Raw genomic sequence first — 17,537 nt, 5'->3', positions numbered from 1 at the left:
TAACAATGCTGAAGAATCTCACCCAATTCCTTCCCTGCATGCAATTACAAAATCATATGAAGAAAGAAGGGAAGATATTTATTTATACCTATTAGTCGATTAACATTGATGCAAGCTTTCATCCGTTTACATCACTTATGAGCTCCATAAGCATAAAAGCACAATTTGGAATCAGAGAATTAAAAAAAGGGGCTCTAAAATCCTGTAAGAGTGCTTTTAGCAACTACCATGACATGTATAATCCTCCCATCTTTGCAACCACCTTCACAACCACCACTCCAAGGGAAAAGAATTTTTGTTCTTTTCTCACAACTGCAACATCCGAGATGCCACAAACAAGAAACAGCTTTCAGGCTCACAAGGAACAGATGCATTGAAAGTGCTGCAGGGACAAGCTTCCACATCTTCCACTCCTTGCACCTTCTTACTGAATGTTCTGTTTCACCTGGACAAGTTAAGAGCAACCTGTACTGATTTTTAGCAGGAGGACAGCACACATCACAGCAGCTGGACTACAGGAACAAGTGTTCTTTCAGCAGACTCTGGAAAAGGCTCTACCACTGCCCCTTCTGAGGGCCCCAGAAGTCAGGGAGCACCACAGTCCTGGGCTACTCTTTTGACCTGCAGCAGCAAATGTCAGATTTCTGTCACTCAAGGGGTGAGAGGGAGAAGGGAGGGTCACAACCATCACATATTTGGTTGTGAAATATAGCCAGGTTTCATAGGAAAAAAAAAAAATAGGGTCCAGAGGTTTTTTTTATGCAAGCAGTACATATTAAATTGGCAGTGTCGTTTTTCCTTTTACACGAAGAAACATGTACTTATCATAGCTATTAACAAGGGGGGAAAAACAAAAAACAGCAACAGAACCAAATCTTAAGAGCTATACACAAGGAATGCTGTCACAGCATTACATAAAAAGAAAGGACAAGTGCTAATTTGCACATAATTGATGACATTCACCTACTACAGTAGGTTAAATCGTTAAGTCAATGTTCTTCCTAAGTCTTGCACCACTTGTACTTGTGGTTTTGTTCCCTGTCTTACTGAAAATCTTCAACATTGCACAAAAGTTTCCCTTGCCGACAAAACCTGACAAATCAGAGTCACAAAAGTACTGTCAGAGCCAAAAAAATGAACAAAAAAGCAGAAGGAAATTCACACTCATTGCTATCTGCACATCAGACCATCAGGAAAAGAAGTTTAGATAAAAGAATGACTTCTACACACATATAGTTCCTGCAGGTAGCAGGCTAAGTTTGTATTACCACACACGTTTCTAAACTCAGTGGCTCTACTTAAGCAAGGTTTCCACCCTCTTCAGCTGTCTTCAGCTCACCTTCTGCAAGACTTGTGACCCTGGTGTTGGCATAAAGCTTCACAGTAGCATCAGTGCAGAGACAGGGATTCCCCCGAGCAGCACTTTCAGAGGCCCAGGGCTGAAGAATTCACGCTTTCCATTTCAGACTGAGGTCAAGTACGATGGTTGGTGGTTTCCATTCGTGTTGCAACACGCAAGAAGCTAACAAGTGAGAGAAGTACGAGATGACAAAACAACTAGCAGAAAGAAGAAAATCTCCTCTAACCGAAAGTGTATCGGTCCCTCCAGGTGCCTTCCCTCTTGCTCCTACATTTCCAGTAGATTTTGTCCATTTTCTAGCATATGATGCCTTCCAGTTAAACATACTTAGTTCTACAAAGACATCATGGCAGTTCAAGCTGTTCCAAAAGACATGAACCACCCATCCAATTAAGCCACAATAACAACTTCTTAGTGTGTCACCTTTTTTTTTTTTTTAATTTTAAAGTTAGCTTTTTATAACTGGTAATTTCTTTAAAGTAATTTTTTTTACTCATATACTTTTTTTTTTACTTTATACCTTACCTCGTAATAATACGATAGATTTGGTCTTATAAAAAGCTACATAAAATAAAAAGAAGTTGTTTATAATTTTTGTTATAGTTCTCAGCTCCCTTCCTTGAAGAAAAAAAAAATGTTTTCTAAAATATTTTGCTTGTTAATATATATTTTATTTTATGCACAGATATTTGCATGGTAAAGAGGAATTAGCACTCTTTTCTTATATATGGAGAGAATGGTGTGTGCCAATTTTTTCAGTATCATTGGGAAAACTGCTTCTAGTTTCAAACATAACAAATTGTTAAAAATAATTCGAAAAAAATTCATACAAGAAGCTCCCCTTAGCATTCAGTAGACACTGGATTTAAAAGTTCAAATTTTCAAAAGCAGCTGAAAAAACCCACCTATCAGTCATTTCCTCAGCTTCCAGTAGCTCTCCAGTCAGCTTCTAAAATAAGTATATCTGCAGCTCCAATGTTAAAAAGAGAAATTGCCTTCCACGTTCTGATTTTTTTAGCTTTTTATGCCTTAAGTAGGTAAAATTACACTTCTGGTGGTCTTTCAAAAAATGGTTTAAAATAAAGTCCATAGCAATAAATATACTTTGCTTGCCTAGCTGCATCAGTAAAAAATTCCTCAGCTTAACACGGACACATTTTTTTCCTGTTCCTTGTGGAGAACTAATTCTTCAGTAACAAAATCCAAGCCCTGTGTGTTTCTTGCTAATAATCTGTATACTCACAACAGTCTCTACTACTGAGAGTGACTTAGCTGTTAAACTAAATTAGCCTAGGAATATTTTCCACCATCATTCTGGGAAGGAATGAGGGGAGATGTATACTTGTAAATGGTTAACACTCTCTTCCCTCTCCCTCCAAGCAAATAGCACACACAGACACACAAAATGCAAGGAAAACAATTAACCTTCCAACTTCTGAATTTTTGCTTCAGTTCCCTAAAGTAGCTTCATGCACGAAATCGACATGTGGAAGGAATAATCCACGGTGACCAGCTTTGCTGAGGCTTGTGGAAAACTGGCCTGTGCAGCACAGCAAGCTCTTGTCAGAGATCTGCTGCCACACAGACCTCAGCGAACGTGCTCCACTAAAGCAGCCCCATGTCCCTCCCAGGCATTCTGGAAAACCTCAGTGCTTAAAAGCAACCACTGACCACCTCTTCCCTCCCACACTAAAGTTTAACAACCCTCTTTCCCGACTGCTCCCCCCCCCAAGAAAAAAATACAGACATACAATTACAAATGTACGCACTGACTTAAAACCATGTTTTACTCTTTAAGGCATGCAACTTCATCACATGGCCCCAAGGCCTTCTCTGGATTACTGGCACCATTTGTGCCAAGAGATGCCATCAATTTATTTTAAGACACACAGTTTGGTGTTTAAATCTACAAATTTGCTTTCAGCTTGAAGCTGTTTTAAAGCAAAATCCCACCAGTAACCTACTCCCTCTTCATTAAATATTTAAAATTTGAAAATTAAGTGATGGACAGTACTTCATTAAAGTATTTATTAAAGAACTCCCTCACTCATGAATAAAAAAGGAAAACCTGGGATGAACTTTTACCAGATCCACATTTTTACAATCATAATTCCTTCCTGCAACAGCAACTCTTATAAGTGCTGTCTGCACACAATTTCAGCTCAGTGCTTTGCTCTATTATTATAAAATATTTTAGGACTTGCATCTGTAATTACTAAATATGTTCCGAATTTGAAATTTTAGTACCTTATTTCTCTGCATTTCGGAGGTAGCAAAAAACTGGGTTTCCCCCTGACAGGAGTGCTATGCTCCCCTGCTCTCTCCAAGCATACTGGGACCTCTCTTACTCCGGCCCACTCACACTGCTGTAAAAGAACTGCTCCCAGACACTTCTGCAGGCATCTGGGCACCAATAAATTTTAATGTACACTGCTGTTGTAGCTTATGGCTGGTGTCTCCCTAGCTCATGTAGTTTTTTCAACTCCCTGAGATGCTTATCTCATTCCCACTAGGCAGGAATAGTGTTCTCCAATCACTGCTAGAAGAAGCTGGTATAAGCACAAATTTCCATTTATAGATCTCTATTAAAAGGTTTCCTCTCTTGCTCAGGCAAACACTGGGCTCAGTATGATTACAATCCATCTGTGCATGTATCTGTTAGAAAAGTTATTTCCTCTTACAAAGGGTTATATTTATTTAGCTGCTCCAGTACAGCTGTTCCAAAGCCACTTGGAGTCTAAAAGCATGCTTTTCTGATGTTGCATTTCCAGTGAAATGCCTCAGCTGCTGAGCAAGAGCCCGAGTGATTGCCTGAAGAAACATTATCTCTCAAAGCGTTTGTGTCCACCCCGCAGCTGAGCTTACCTCCCTGCGAGTCACAAAGCACAGGCTGCCCTCCCAAAGAGGCACCTGGCAGCTCCCCTGCCCTCCCAAAGAGGCACCTGGCAGCTCCCCTGCCCTGGCAGGCAGCCTGTCGTGCCTCGACACTCAGGTCCCACCTCCAGAAACTGAGCCCCCCAGGGCCAGCCAGGCACTGAGCACCCCTGAAAAGGCAGCTGAGGCTGTAGGTGCTTGCATCACAAGCACAGAGTCCTGTACAGAAAAACATTGTGGAATACAGTCATTTCATTTAGGTCTCCAATGAGGATTTTTCAATTTTTTTTTTTTTTTTTTAATATACAGCCTCTTCTGTTGTTCATAATACTTATTTAGCATCTCTCCTATGAATATACACAGCTTCATTTTCAATTTCTGCATTGGAAGGAAAGAAAAGTCACAAAATGATTAGTTATATAACTTTATAGCAAAGTCACAAATTTATTGAAATAAGTTTAAAATAGCACTGATAGGACTGATGAAAAAAAAAGACAACTATTTGAAACTAATGTCCAATACACACTTTAGACTAAAAAAACCTCCAAAATAAATTAACATTCCTGCCTCAAGGCAAATTTTTCCAGCAATTGTATTCAATAATAGTAAGGGACTGGGACTGTTGCTGAACAGATAAGCTGACAAAATCCCAGACACGTAAGTTTTCCAGGTCTTTCTTTTCATATTAACAATAATCCAAAAAACAAACAAAAAACCCCCAACAACACAAAAAACCCCAAAGAAACACAAAACCCTAACACTACTTCTACCTACTTAAAAAAAAAAAAAAGATGCTGAAGGAGACACCTTTCAAGCAAAATGGTCTCAGTGAGTCCAGTCAGCTTGCCAAGTGTTAACACGTGCTTTATTTTATTTCTTCATCTGTTGGGTTTCTTTTAAATTTTGCTTGTGTAACATACAAAAGTCACATCAGCAGTTCTTTCCCTCCAAAGTGATTCATAACTCATCTCTTTCACAATTCAGCATTTGGAAGAAATCTTGCAATGCTGGTGTGAGACTCCAACTTATTTGTGTGAATGAATAAGGGATATGGAATAATTAAGTTAGAAACACAACTTTAACTTTCAGTAAGATAACTGTAAGCAACATGTTTTGAAGTTACTTATTTCCAGCAACAAAGTTGTTTTCAACTCAACTGACAATGCAGTTGAGAATTTCTGATGGTGTCAGAATACAGAATATTGACAGCCAAAAGAAAAACAACCTTTTTCCATGACAAACTCCCTATTTACTCCATGAAACCTTGCACCAGCTCTCCAAACCAGGACCGTAAGTAGTAGCTACAAGGAGAACACTACAAGAAAGCCTTCCTGTTTTTACTTTATTATGCACAGTGGGTAATAGTTTTGTGTAAATCGGTCACAAGCAGAAACCCTATAATAGGAAGAGCAAAGTGTTCACTTTGCAGTTGTTACTGTCAGTTTTTGATTCTGTCTGCTAGGTCTCTCTAGTCACATAGAGCAAAAGCAGTATCAGATTCACAAAATACACAGCTGTGTTTCTGAACATAAATACAACTTCTCTCAACTTCTTACTTCCTTACAATCCAGTATTACCTATATGCAAGACTGCTCTGTCTTTCCTACATTGCAGCCTTTTGTGTCCAGGACCAATCTTGAATCCAACCTACATGGCTGTTCCAAGTGAAAATTTAATATTACAAAGGGTTACAAATAAGCAATCTTTCACCAAATATTTTTTTCCTTTTTTCAAGCAAGAAAATCTCATACTCTTCAAATCTGTTGTAGGATGCATTAAGCCATTTTGTCTTGACAGACTAGTATTAAATTTTCATTAAAATATATCAACAATATGCAAAAATGTCCAGGGGGAAAAGCAAAGGGTTAAAACCTCCATGATAGTTGCTGCAAAGAAATAGTAGCAAGTAATTTTACAAAATATTCACTAAGTTTCCTGCATTCAAAGTCATTAGGCTTTTCCCCTCCAGAAAGGGTCAGTATGTCCTGCCAGTTCATGAGCTCCCAAAAATAAACCAGCTGAGTAACTAAAGATGTCGATAGATTTTCACATTGCCTCCACACATCCAGAATGTATAGCTTAGGTGGTTACTTGTAAACAGCCAGGCATCCTACACTTAACCTAGAGCACTTTCACAAGCAAATTCTGTCACTTACAATTACTCTGTTAGAGCTGTCACTGAACAGAGAATATTTTTCCACCTCCAAACTGTACTTCTGTCATAAATCAAGTCACTCAAAATGAACTGTCTTCTGTCTTTTTAAAATGCTTTATAGCACATAGCAAAATTGAGCAGTTCTATTCATCTTCACAATAAAAAACCCACAACAGAGCAGCTGAGAAATGTAAAAAATGCCCTGAACCCATTCTACAAGGGAGAATGTTGATCCACCACTTTCTTTTCTTTCATCTTTGACCTTTCCAGTAACACTACCAAAGTTACCCAACTGAGAAATAGAAAAGTATGAAATAACTCTGCATAATAGGCATACTGAAATCACCTAAGTGCTCACAACCAGGGAGATAATAATTTGGTTCACTGACATGATTGAAAGCCAAGTAAGTAACCTGGCTAGGGAAACTACTCAATCTGCTTCACACAGAAACTGGAGCACTCACTTCTATGCACGCATTTGTAGAACGCAATCCAGAAGCCTCAGTTTCACATCTTAGGTTTCTAGAACAAACATGACAGGATTAAGCAGAGAACCAAAATTCAGGCTTTTAATCACAATGTCCAGGAAAAAGCGAGTCAAGAGGGCCCATAGCGGATGCTTATAGGCAAACATGTATCTGCAATTCATTGAAAAATTGCTATTTCACCCGAGGATTAAGCGCCTCTATCTGCTGGAGGTTCACAAAGGGTGCCAAAAACCATTTCTGAAAAGCGATGTCAGCTCCTTCTCAAGGAGGTGTAAGAGGGTCTGGGCTCCTCTACAAAGCCTGCTGACAAAACACTCAACCAGCCATAGAGATGCAAATTCAAACTCACATACCACACCTTCCCCTCTCAAGAGCCCCCATCAATCAACTCCTCTGTATGGGGTAGAATCTCCATTTCTACTCACATGATGCCACTAAATGTTAAGTCAGAGTAAGGTTTTGTAGCCTGTTGGTTGAAGAGGATTACCTCACCTTTAAACGAGGATGATTACACTTCACAAACGATATAAGGTACTTGTCAGCAGTGAGCTTGCAAGAAAGGGAGAAGACTGGAAATATTTGGCTGTTGTATGTGCCAAGGCACCAGAAAACAAATGCTTTCCGAATTGCGAAATTGTTGTTTTCTCTTCCAGGTCTGCCTGAAAAGTCCTACTTTTCCTATAGCTACTTAGTCCTACTTATCCCATAGCTGTCTAACAGCTTGTAGATGCAGGAGCAGACTCATGTATTAGATACAGGAAGTTCCATGCCTGGAAGATCTAATGCTCTTCTGCATGAGGGCAAAGAGCATGACTTGTTCTAATCTCAGGGTACCTGTTCCTTATTGCAGCCCATTTTAGTTTCCATATAAGCAGCTTGTTGTGTCTGAGTAAAAGGCTCAATGAAATTATAAATCATCACTTCCCTTTAAGGGTGGGACGCCACAGAAAGAACAATAAAAGCACTTTAGGCTACTAAAGAGATTAAGAGCAAGATTTTACTTAAGATTTTAAAAGGCTGCACAAAGCCATTGCCTTCTCGTGAAGAGTATGGATGTGACTTCTTAAATATTTTTACCCAATTAATATGTTAGAAAGCTCCCCCTAGCTTCAATTTCCGGCCATATTCCTGAAACAGATCTCCATAAGAACTGCAGGTACAGGCCCTATCACAGCACTGCAACCTCCACTAGTAAATGAGATCCTCAGATTTGTTTTTGACAAAAGGGACACCTATAGATCGCTTAGCTTTCCAAATGTCTATAAGTATCCTGCACCTTTGTAGCATACTATTCAAACTGAAATGGTAAAAACCTACAGCAAAACCATATTGCCTCAGAAAATTTAAGTTAAACTGTAGACTTATCTATGAGCCTGAGACCAGGTGCAGTCTTTTTTATTAATGCTCATGATGTGAAAACATCCTGGTTCCAGCCAGTTCAAGGTTAATTTTTGTAGTAGCCATGAGGGGAATGATTAGATCGAGGTTACTCTATACCATCCCACGTCATTGCTGGGATGGAGGAAAGGGACTCTCTTCCAGGGAAAAGGGGTTGGGAGTCATTGGCTACTTTGTTGCTCTTCCTACTTCTTTTCTTATCTCATTGCTGCTTCCAGTAAATTGTACTTATCTCAAGCCAGGATTTTTGCCTTTTGTGCCTCCAATTGTCCTATTCAGCCCATCAAAGTGGGAGAGGAGGGGAAAAAAGAGAGAAACTGGTGTGTGGTTTGGTGAGTGGAGGCACTGAATTAGGGAGTACCATTCCTGAACCTTGTCAGAAGAGCAGAAGCAAAACATCTTATGCAGGTCTGAATTATACTCAAAATCCCTCTTCAGCAGATCTCAAACTCAAGAGAATATGGAAAACTGGATTTTTTTTTAATTTTTTTTTTGTTTAATGAGAAATAATCTTTCTGTACTTGACACCAAAGGGTTGCTGCAAACATTAGTGCCATCTCTGCTCTTCAGCTGAGTAACATGTGAATCAGTTTGAACACTGAATTTTCTTGTTTGGCTTTTGTCATGTGGTCCTTGGAGCATGCTATTATGGTAGTACACAGGCTGAAGTAAGCATTGAAAATTCGAGATCAAAATTCCAAATGCAGTTTAAATACCAATATCTCTTATGAAGGAAGCATTAAGAACTTCTAAATCTAAGTATCTTCCTATATTATCACTTTTTTATTTTGTGTGAGCATAAGAATGTTTGTTGGTTTGTGACTTGTCTTTTTAAAACAAGAAGTTTTGCTTTTTCATCTAAATGTTATTCTTCCACAAATATCAACAGTAACTTGATAGTACTATAGCAATAGCATATTGCTGATCGGGATTGGAACAGATTATTGATTTATCACCACTGGGGAAAAAGAAACACTTCTGTTAAGAAAAAAGTAAAGGCCATTTCAACATCACTTTAGTCAGCATAGAAGCAGCAGCATCTGCTTTAACATCAACTCCAAGTATCAAGTACACTGTCCCTTTAACTAAATATCCATGTACATGTGGTCAAGCAATTGCTGGTGTTGACAAGTATTTGGGCCACTGCCCTTGGCCTCATACTTCCTAATGACACCTCTGACAGAGATGCCTAGCAGAGAAATCCATAAAGTTGCTAAAAAGCAGCAGTGCAAGCTGGAGGCCAGTAAAGGGTCTCTAGCCTTGCCCTATCCACTCTGCTAGAGATGCATTTGCTTTATGACCAGTCCACCCAAGCTTCATCTGTCTCCTGTGCTTAGAATTCAGCAAATATGTTTATGTCACTCTCAGACAAAGAAAGACCTGCATGGTAGCATACATGTGTGCACAGGCAGGCTAGTTCATTTTAGAATGCTAGGAGAGATTACCTGAACACAAAAACTGAATTTTCCAGTATGCAATTTATATCAGTAATAGTTATTATTATTATTAAAAAGCTCTTCCAGTTGCCAAGAAAACTTTACAAATCAAGGCTTCAAATCTGCATTTTATTTCTTTTGCTAAAAAGCTCTCTGTATTTTAATTTCCTCTCTAAAGGTAAAGTAACTAGGTTTATTTATATTGCAAATTAAAAAAGCCTAGATAGCTTTGTTCACCTTTTAAATAGAAAAATATCATCACTGACTTCAATAGAGCTTCTTGAAGGTCAGCCTCTTATTCACTATTAACAAGTGCAAACCCCGAGTATAGTATCAGCTGTATCACACTTCTCAGGTTTTTAATTCCTCAAGTCTTCAAACGTTTATTCTTGACATCTCAAATTCAAAATTAAAATAAATTGTTTATAAGGAGCCTCACATTCTTGTTGTATCTTCTTAGGTGATAAAAAGTCTTTTTATTACAGATCAATTTTTTCTACAGTAGCATTTACAGTATATTTTCTGTAGAAAGAAATCTGCAATAGCAAAATAAGTTAGCTAGTACCATACCTGAAATATTTTGCCAAAGAAAAATGACTAAAATAAGGAGGAACCCCATACTTCAAAAGGAAAGCAGTTCCCATGCTTCAAAAGGAAATATTTTAAATATCCTTTTGGCTCTTAAATGTATTTAGAAAATCATGATAACAAAAGACCACTTCCATGCTGAAATTAAATCAGAAGAAAGTGAGGTCGATAATCAAATGCAACATTTTGCACAGTTCTTTACTTACAATTACACCCTTTATGTGCTGCAAAGGCTTTCTAGTTACTCAAGGAGGACAGCTTAAGCACCTAATTACCAGAGTGCCTAATGGTACAATAATGCTTCACTAGTATGACAAAAGTCTAGTTTTTAATATATTCCTTTTCTTCTCCAGAGGCATCTCAACATCCCTTAAAACATATTCAATTAAATAAATATTGATTGGAAAGACTACATTATTTATTTATATGTACTTATATTTTCTAAAAATTTGGAAATACAATTGCTTTCCAATAAAAAATCCAAATAAATTTGTATTTTTAATTAAACATTATAGATAGTATAATTGTCTCCAGACAAGTATATAACATGTCTTATGCAGGATAACATCTAGAGTTTGTCACAATGTATTCAAAGAAAAAAATTCAACTCAGAATTTTCAAAGTCATGAAATCAAACTAAATCATAGGGGCAGTCAGATTTTCCTGCCAGTTTCACATATGTGAGTATTTGGCATCCTAAACTGTCATCACTGGAATCTCCTAAAGTAATCAGAATGTCTTACATCTGTGGCACTCTCCTCTTACCAGGAATTTGGCAGTGCTGGAATTTTGTTCTCAATATAATAGATCAAGTTGTATAAAATGAAATTTAAATAGGAAAATATTTTGCTAAATTCTTCTCCACCCAAGTGTAGTAATTTCCCACAAACACAGTAGACTCCCCTTTCAGGAAGTGCATGAAAGAATACATTATGTAGGGAGAAATAAAAGCCTAAAATCAAAACAGTTTAAGCTCCCAAGAGTATCTTTAAGGATATTATAAAACTGTAAACAATAATGCAATTCTTGACAAAATACCAGGTGACATATGCAGGAGTTGAAAAGGAAATGCTCAAGGAATCCCAGGTGTACACAGGCATAGCAGGTAAGGCCGCACCTAAGCATACGTGATTAAGTCAAGTTTAAAATCATGCAACATCCTCTGCAACTTGAGATCCAAACAAAAATGCACTTTTACCTATGAACTACACCATAACAAGGCTACCTGGAGATTATTCGGACTTCTGGGACTAGTTTCATCTTTGGGCCTCATTACGATGCACAGTGCAGACAAGGTGACGAGCATTTCAGCAGGCTGACTGCCCCACAACATGCAGCTTCAGAGGGCAGGTTCTGGTTTATCCATGCTGAAGGGAAGCAGCCACTCTAATAGCTGGAAATACATCATACAGCTCTGTACCACAGACAGGCTGCAAAACCAAACCAGTATTTTAAAAAGTCTTATCAGTTAAAAGCCCTTCAAAAAAGAAAAGCAAAAACTAGACAAGAACAAAACTTGCAGTTATAATTCATGCATATTTTTGTCACCATTATTCTAGAAATAACAAATGCAACATTATCAAATACAACAAATTAAAATAACCCCCAAAATACAGCATTATATTCAAGGTTAAAATAATAGTACAAACAGTCAAACAAAAAAACTTCAACATGGTTTAAAAAAAAATAAAAACAAACAAAACTTCCCAAACTACTCTAGCATAACAAGGAAAGAAAACATTTGTTTTCAGGGGAACGGAGTTATAAAATGAGATACTTAAGGGTATATAACAAATAGTGTGTGTACACAAACATACACAAATATTTGTCTTCCTAAAATAAATGACAAGAGGATATACCAGTATATATCACTGTACTGTAATCTCTCCTGTGATGGGGAAAACCAAGCAACAGAGAACCAATGTCAGAAGATAATAGGCAGCAAAGAAATAACAAAGCATGAACACCGACTAGATTCCTCTTCATGTCTCTTTACATCCCAACTCTGAACATGTAATGTGTCACTAATGTATTTAGTAAAAAGATTTCAGAACTGTTTCACAGTTTACGACTTCAGATACTAATAGCACTTAACTCGTTTCAATCCTTACCAATGCTAAAGTCAAACTATATAGAACTTAAACTAATTAAGGGTAAAAAGGAAAGCATTATTCCATGCTTTGCTGTAACCCTTTCAAAATGTCTTTAAGAACAAACAAAAAAAATTAACACACACTGAACACGTTGCCGGCCCCTTCCAATCTAGATTTTCCCAGTTTAAGTTCTTGATTAACAGACTTGCCAATTCAACAAGGGGCATTCATGTAATTTACTTATACATAAAATGAAGATTAATTTTGGAGTATGTACATTTCAAAGAATATCTGTACATCATATTATATACAAATCAATGTATTATATTAATTTAAGCCTCATTATCTGGTAGCTGTCAGTTGCACAAAACACAATAAAAAGCATCAAGAGAGCCTGAAAAGCAAAGAATTAATTACCAAAATAATCCCTGCATCCACATTTGAATGGTTGCTCTTAAATACCTGGACACTGACTGCATTCAAAATGCACATATTCACACTTTTTCCCGGTGCGCAGAGTAGAGCTTTTCCTCATAACTTTTTCAGTCGCTGGGGTCGATCAGCAGAGCACTAAGGGCTACAGCTGGAGACCACTCAGGAACAGAAGTGGAAAGCGCTGTGAAGCGCTCATTGAGCAGCCTCCTGCTGCAGACACATTTGTGTGCCATTTGTGCACCGCGAGCTGCTGGAGCTGCCAAGGAGCTTCTGCACGGAATGCAAGTGGCTGCTATGTAGCTACAAAAACTTAAATTATTACTTGACCAGCCACCTCTTTCAGGGACTTCTCTAACAGATAATGAGGATTTCTTAGTCTGAAGGCTCAAATCACACCAGGGGGAACGTGTGATTCCAAGTACAAGCAACTCCTGTCTGACATAAAGCTCTCTGCCACACTTGCAATTATTAGGGAAGGTCCTCAGGATATTTCCTTGAATTAGCAGTTCATCCCTCCTATTTACAAATTGCTCAGTGACAAGTCTTCCCTTTGGATGTGACTCATGAGCCTTGGTTTGCCCGTGCCAGAACCTGCAGCTTTTTGGGCATGTATTGCAAAACGTTACCACCAGAGCTCCTGCCTTCCTCATCTCCCCATTTCACACTATGAATACTCAAAGAAAAGTGGTTTATTTCTCACTTCATGTCTCTTGCACTGGAGACAACATTCATATTTACTACATTTCATTTTAGCATAAATTGTAATTTACTGCAACCAGTACTAAGATTTTATGCAATGCTCCAGACCAGAAAAAAAAAACCCAAAAAAACAGGGTTTTTGTATTTTCGGTGTTTTCTTTTTATTTTGGAGGGAGTGTTTAGAAAAAATGAAACAACAAAAAAATTAGCTCTTGCCAACATTTGCATTCCACAATTTGATCAGTGGATTAAAAAAAGTGTTTGCTAAATGTTTACCTAAGCACAACAGAAAACTATGTAAATTTCTTGAGTCGAAACCCTTCAAGGAGTGCTAAGCATACAGAAAACACACACACTTTTGCAAACAGGGCCACATGCTAGACAGATTTCCACTGGGATTCATGGCACACCCTCTTGTCTCCTTACATGCCTGGGCACACCTCCACACACACACCATTCAAGGTGGCCATTTCCAAAGAAATGCTGCATGTCCTCAAGACAGGGGCAACTTAAGGGCTTGATTAGCAGCTTGACAGAAGAGTATCATGAAAGGGATGACAGGCTTGAAAATATCTCCTGTGGTTCTGCAGCCACCACTGACAAGTGATCATAAGAGTGAAAATACATAAAGGTAAACTAACATTTGGAGCATTTATGCAGGCTTTTGAAAAGCTTGCATTGTGCTACAGTCCTCATCATTTCATATCACCACATGCACCTGGATGGGTTAAAGGCTTGCACAGCTACACCTTTGTTTTGCTAACATGAACATAAATGTATATATATCTATGACTAATTCCACTGAGAACCACAGGACAACTCAAGGACACGCAAGTTACCTACTCCTTTGTATACAAGGCCAAAAACTCTCTCCTACCACATTGGTTGTGAAAACCAGAAGACTTAGCATAAAGAATGATTATATTGTATCACTACCACAAATGATTCAAGAAATCTTTTGAGAACTACTCCAGAGGTAACTTTGACATTAAAACATCCAGTATAACATAGACTGACAAGCCAGTCAAGATACTAAGTACAATTTCAAGAAAAATCTACAAGTAGGACATGACAGTAATGCATGGGTTAACATATATTTGTGTAATATGTTTTATTAAAACAAAATGCTCCAATAAATTTACAGAAGGATCACTAAGATAGTTTGACCAAATGACAAAAAAAACCAGAAAAAAACAAAACACAAAGACACTGTCAGCAGATCCCTTCATTCTTCATTTACAAAGCCACATACATTTTACATGAAGCATTTTCTTGATAACTGAGAAAACTACCAATAATAAGATGATATGTGTCTTCAGCTAAAATATGTTTCAGTTGAACAACAAAAAAATTTAAAGCAGCTTTCTGTTCTTATAATAAGTTTCATTGCAGTGCTTAAAATACTTTACAAGTCTTTATGGCATTTATTAAGACATCAGCTATAACAGCTGAACATAACACTTCTAGAAAATTGTCTCTAATGTTAGAAAGGCCAGTTTCTGAGCACCAGATCTGAAATCTTTCAGATCTGATATGCCATAAATTCCAAGTACTCTCAAAACTAAGCTGATAAAAATAACAGGTGACCAGCATTTTTGAAAAACAAATCTAAGGGACCTTAAGTTGTACTCACAAAACCTTTGGAAAAATTATGATGTTCTTTAAAGTCTTAGTTAAAAGCCTTACTAATAGTGTCAGTGGCTCAATTTCTCAGTGCCTCATACTATCCCTTAGCTAGCTCTGCCTGCAATATCACTGAATCAGATGCAACTTTTGAGATAAAGTTGAAAAAGCATGCTCTCAGCATATCTCTGGTCAGGTAGTTCTTTCAAGCTCTAAGTTTTTGTGGCCTGACACAGAAACTCTCCCCAGTGCTCTTCTCTCCATTTCCAAGCAAGCTAGCTGAACTGCTTATTTTAACGTGGGTCTTTTTCCCACACAGGTACACAAAAAATTAGACCAGAGCAATCATTGCTCTAAACGTGCAGGACTGTAGCAAAGCTGCTTGGATTTCACCTGCTATATAATCACTTTGGAAACACGAACCCGCAGATTCAAATGAGCTTTCAATTTCTCTCTGCTGTGATTTCAGAAACTACTAGTGGCGTTTCTGCTGAGTGTTTCAGATCTGTGATTTCTGATATCAGCCTCACTCCACTTCTCCTACCTTCCTCTTCTAGTTCTACGAAGAGGTCAGTCTAAGAGGAACGTGGCAGTTCACTGCAGAACACATTCTCTTTTTAGCATTTGCAATGCAAAACTAGGTTTTGTTCGGTACAGAAATCTTGCACAATAGCCTGTGTATACGTATTCGTTCCAACAATGCTGTCCTATGCAATCACTCTGTAATTACACACAGTCATAAAGCTGCTGCTGTTGCTGCTTGGAACTGCAGTCTCGCCCTCTAAACAACCTAATAGTCTCTGCATTAGGACATTTCTTTTTCTCTCCTCCCCTCCCTTAACTGCTTGCTCCAGTACAGATGGCCTTTACACTAAGTTCAGAACACGTAGTCGGAAGGTAATCAAGTTATCATTAAAAAAAAAAAATAGATGTTTTAAAAAGAATGTAAAGTAAACCTCTGTTGAGCAAATAGAATATTTCGCTAATTCTGCAAGCTGCAACCACACAAGACTTTACAAACCAAAAATAAATCCTGCTTACGCCTGTTAAAAAAAAACCCTGTAAGTATTATATAAGACTCTCACATACGCGCGTAGGTGTATTGTCAGCTTTTACTGCTAAACTGCAACGAATCGGTCTTTTACAGTTGCTGCCAGAAAAGAGCTGTACACTTGAGAGCACGGGATTTTTCAAAAATTATCTAACAAATTCCTCCCTACCCTCCTCCACTGCGTAAACCCCAGCAGAGCGACCCGACCCTCGGCGCGATGCGCGCTCACGGCGGCCGGGACTCGGCGGCTCCCCCGCAGCACCCGGGGCCCCTGCACACACCGGGCTGCCCCGGCTCCGCCACGCCGCGAGTAAACAGAACCTCCCCCCCGCCCCAAACCAACCCCCCAAAATTCCACCCGCGGGCAGCTCACCCGGACACAGACACATGCTGAAAGCGCTGCCGCAGCCAGGCAGCCGCCAAGAAACCCCTCCGGAGCGCTCCTAACAACTCCGGGTACGGCAGGAGGCGATGGCTCAGCAGCAGAGCCTGGTCCCCCGCAGCAGGCGGGCCGGGAGCGCCGCTGCCCCAGCCCCGTGGGGCTGCGCGGCCCGGGCACGGAGCCAGCCGCCCCCGTCACCTCCACAGGTACTTCTGCTCCTCATCCTGCACCCAGCACCCACAAAGCACGCAACACCACCCCCAAAAGAAAAGCTCCAGGAAAGACACCCCCTCTCCAAAATGGCAGGAAAACGGAAGCAAATCGTGCAAATTAAAAAAAAAAATAAAATAATAAACGCGGGGAAAACAGGAGAAGGAAGAAAGAGAACGTGCTGGCTCACCTGCGCAGCCAGGCACGGCGGGCGCCGCGGGGGAACGTGGAGCGGCTCTTTGCAGAGGGGGGGCGGGAGGGAAGAAGGAGGGGAAAAAAAAAAAACCAACAAACTTTGTTTCTTTCTCTCCGGGACTCAGCGAAAGCGTCACTTCCTAGTGCGTTAAGCGGGGAGGCTCCCAGGCCCGGGCTCCTCAACTCCTCCTCCTCCCGCCTTTCCTCCTCCTCCTCCTCGTCCCTCCGCGGCGCAGCTCCCCGCCGGCCTCAGCGCCTCATCCCTGCACGGGCCTGGGCCCCCTGCCCTTGTCCACAGATCTCGGCTTGACCTTCTGCACTTGGCTGTCGCTGCTGTTGGCAACGAAGGAGAGGAAATCCCCAACGAGTGAGGGGCGGGCAGGGAGTTTGCAGTCTTGATTTGAAAGCCAAGCCCTGCAAAATAGTGCCGTGTCCGACACCAGGCGGAAAGCGGCTCTTTGATGCCCTGAGTTCAGAGCCAGCTAATACAGCGAGATCAGGTTTTGTGTCCTTTCTCTCTAAAGAAAAACAGAGCTTTTGGTTTTTAAGG

The 17,537-nt window shown here is 39.6% G+C and overlaps 1 protein-coding gene across 4 annotated transcripts in view; it reads right to left on the bottom strand.

Annotated features, from left to right (window-relative positions):
* Nucleotides 1–17,047, bottom strand: part of MIDEAS (mitotic deacetylase associated SANT domain protein) — a 62,681-nt gene extending 45,634 nt beyond the window's left edge. The window contains exon 1 of one of the 4 annotated variants that reach the window (XM_005522509.3): nt 16,983–17,047. The gene's annotated coding sequence lies outside the window, so the exon portion shown is untranslated. Of the gene's footprint in view, nt 1–1,339; nt 1,471–11,497; nt 11,667–16,982 lie in introns of those variants that run through there. The other 3 variants (XM_088057752.1, XM_088057753.1, XM_014252082.2) reach the window with 3 other exon arrangements.
* Between the last annotated feature and the right edge of the window lie 490 nt (nt 17,048–17,537).

The sequence above is a fragment of the Pseudopodoces humilis genome, chromosome 7 (genome assembly GCF_049639895.1).
Source record: "Pseudopodoces humilis isolate 2021_Gansu_Grassland_sample_001 chromosome 7, ASM4963989v1, whole genome shotgun sequence".
NCBI classification, from domain to species: Eukaryota; Metazoa; Chordata; class Aves; order Passeriformes; family Paridae; genus Pseudopodoces; species Pseudopodoces humilis.
The sequence above is the reverse complement of the archived record's forward strand: the minus strand, read 5'-3'. Positions and strand labels throughout refer to the sequence as shown.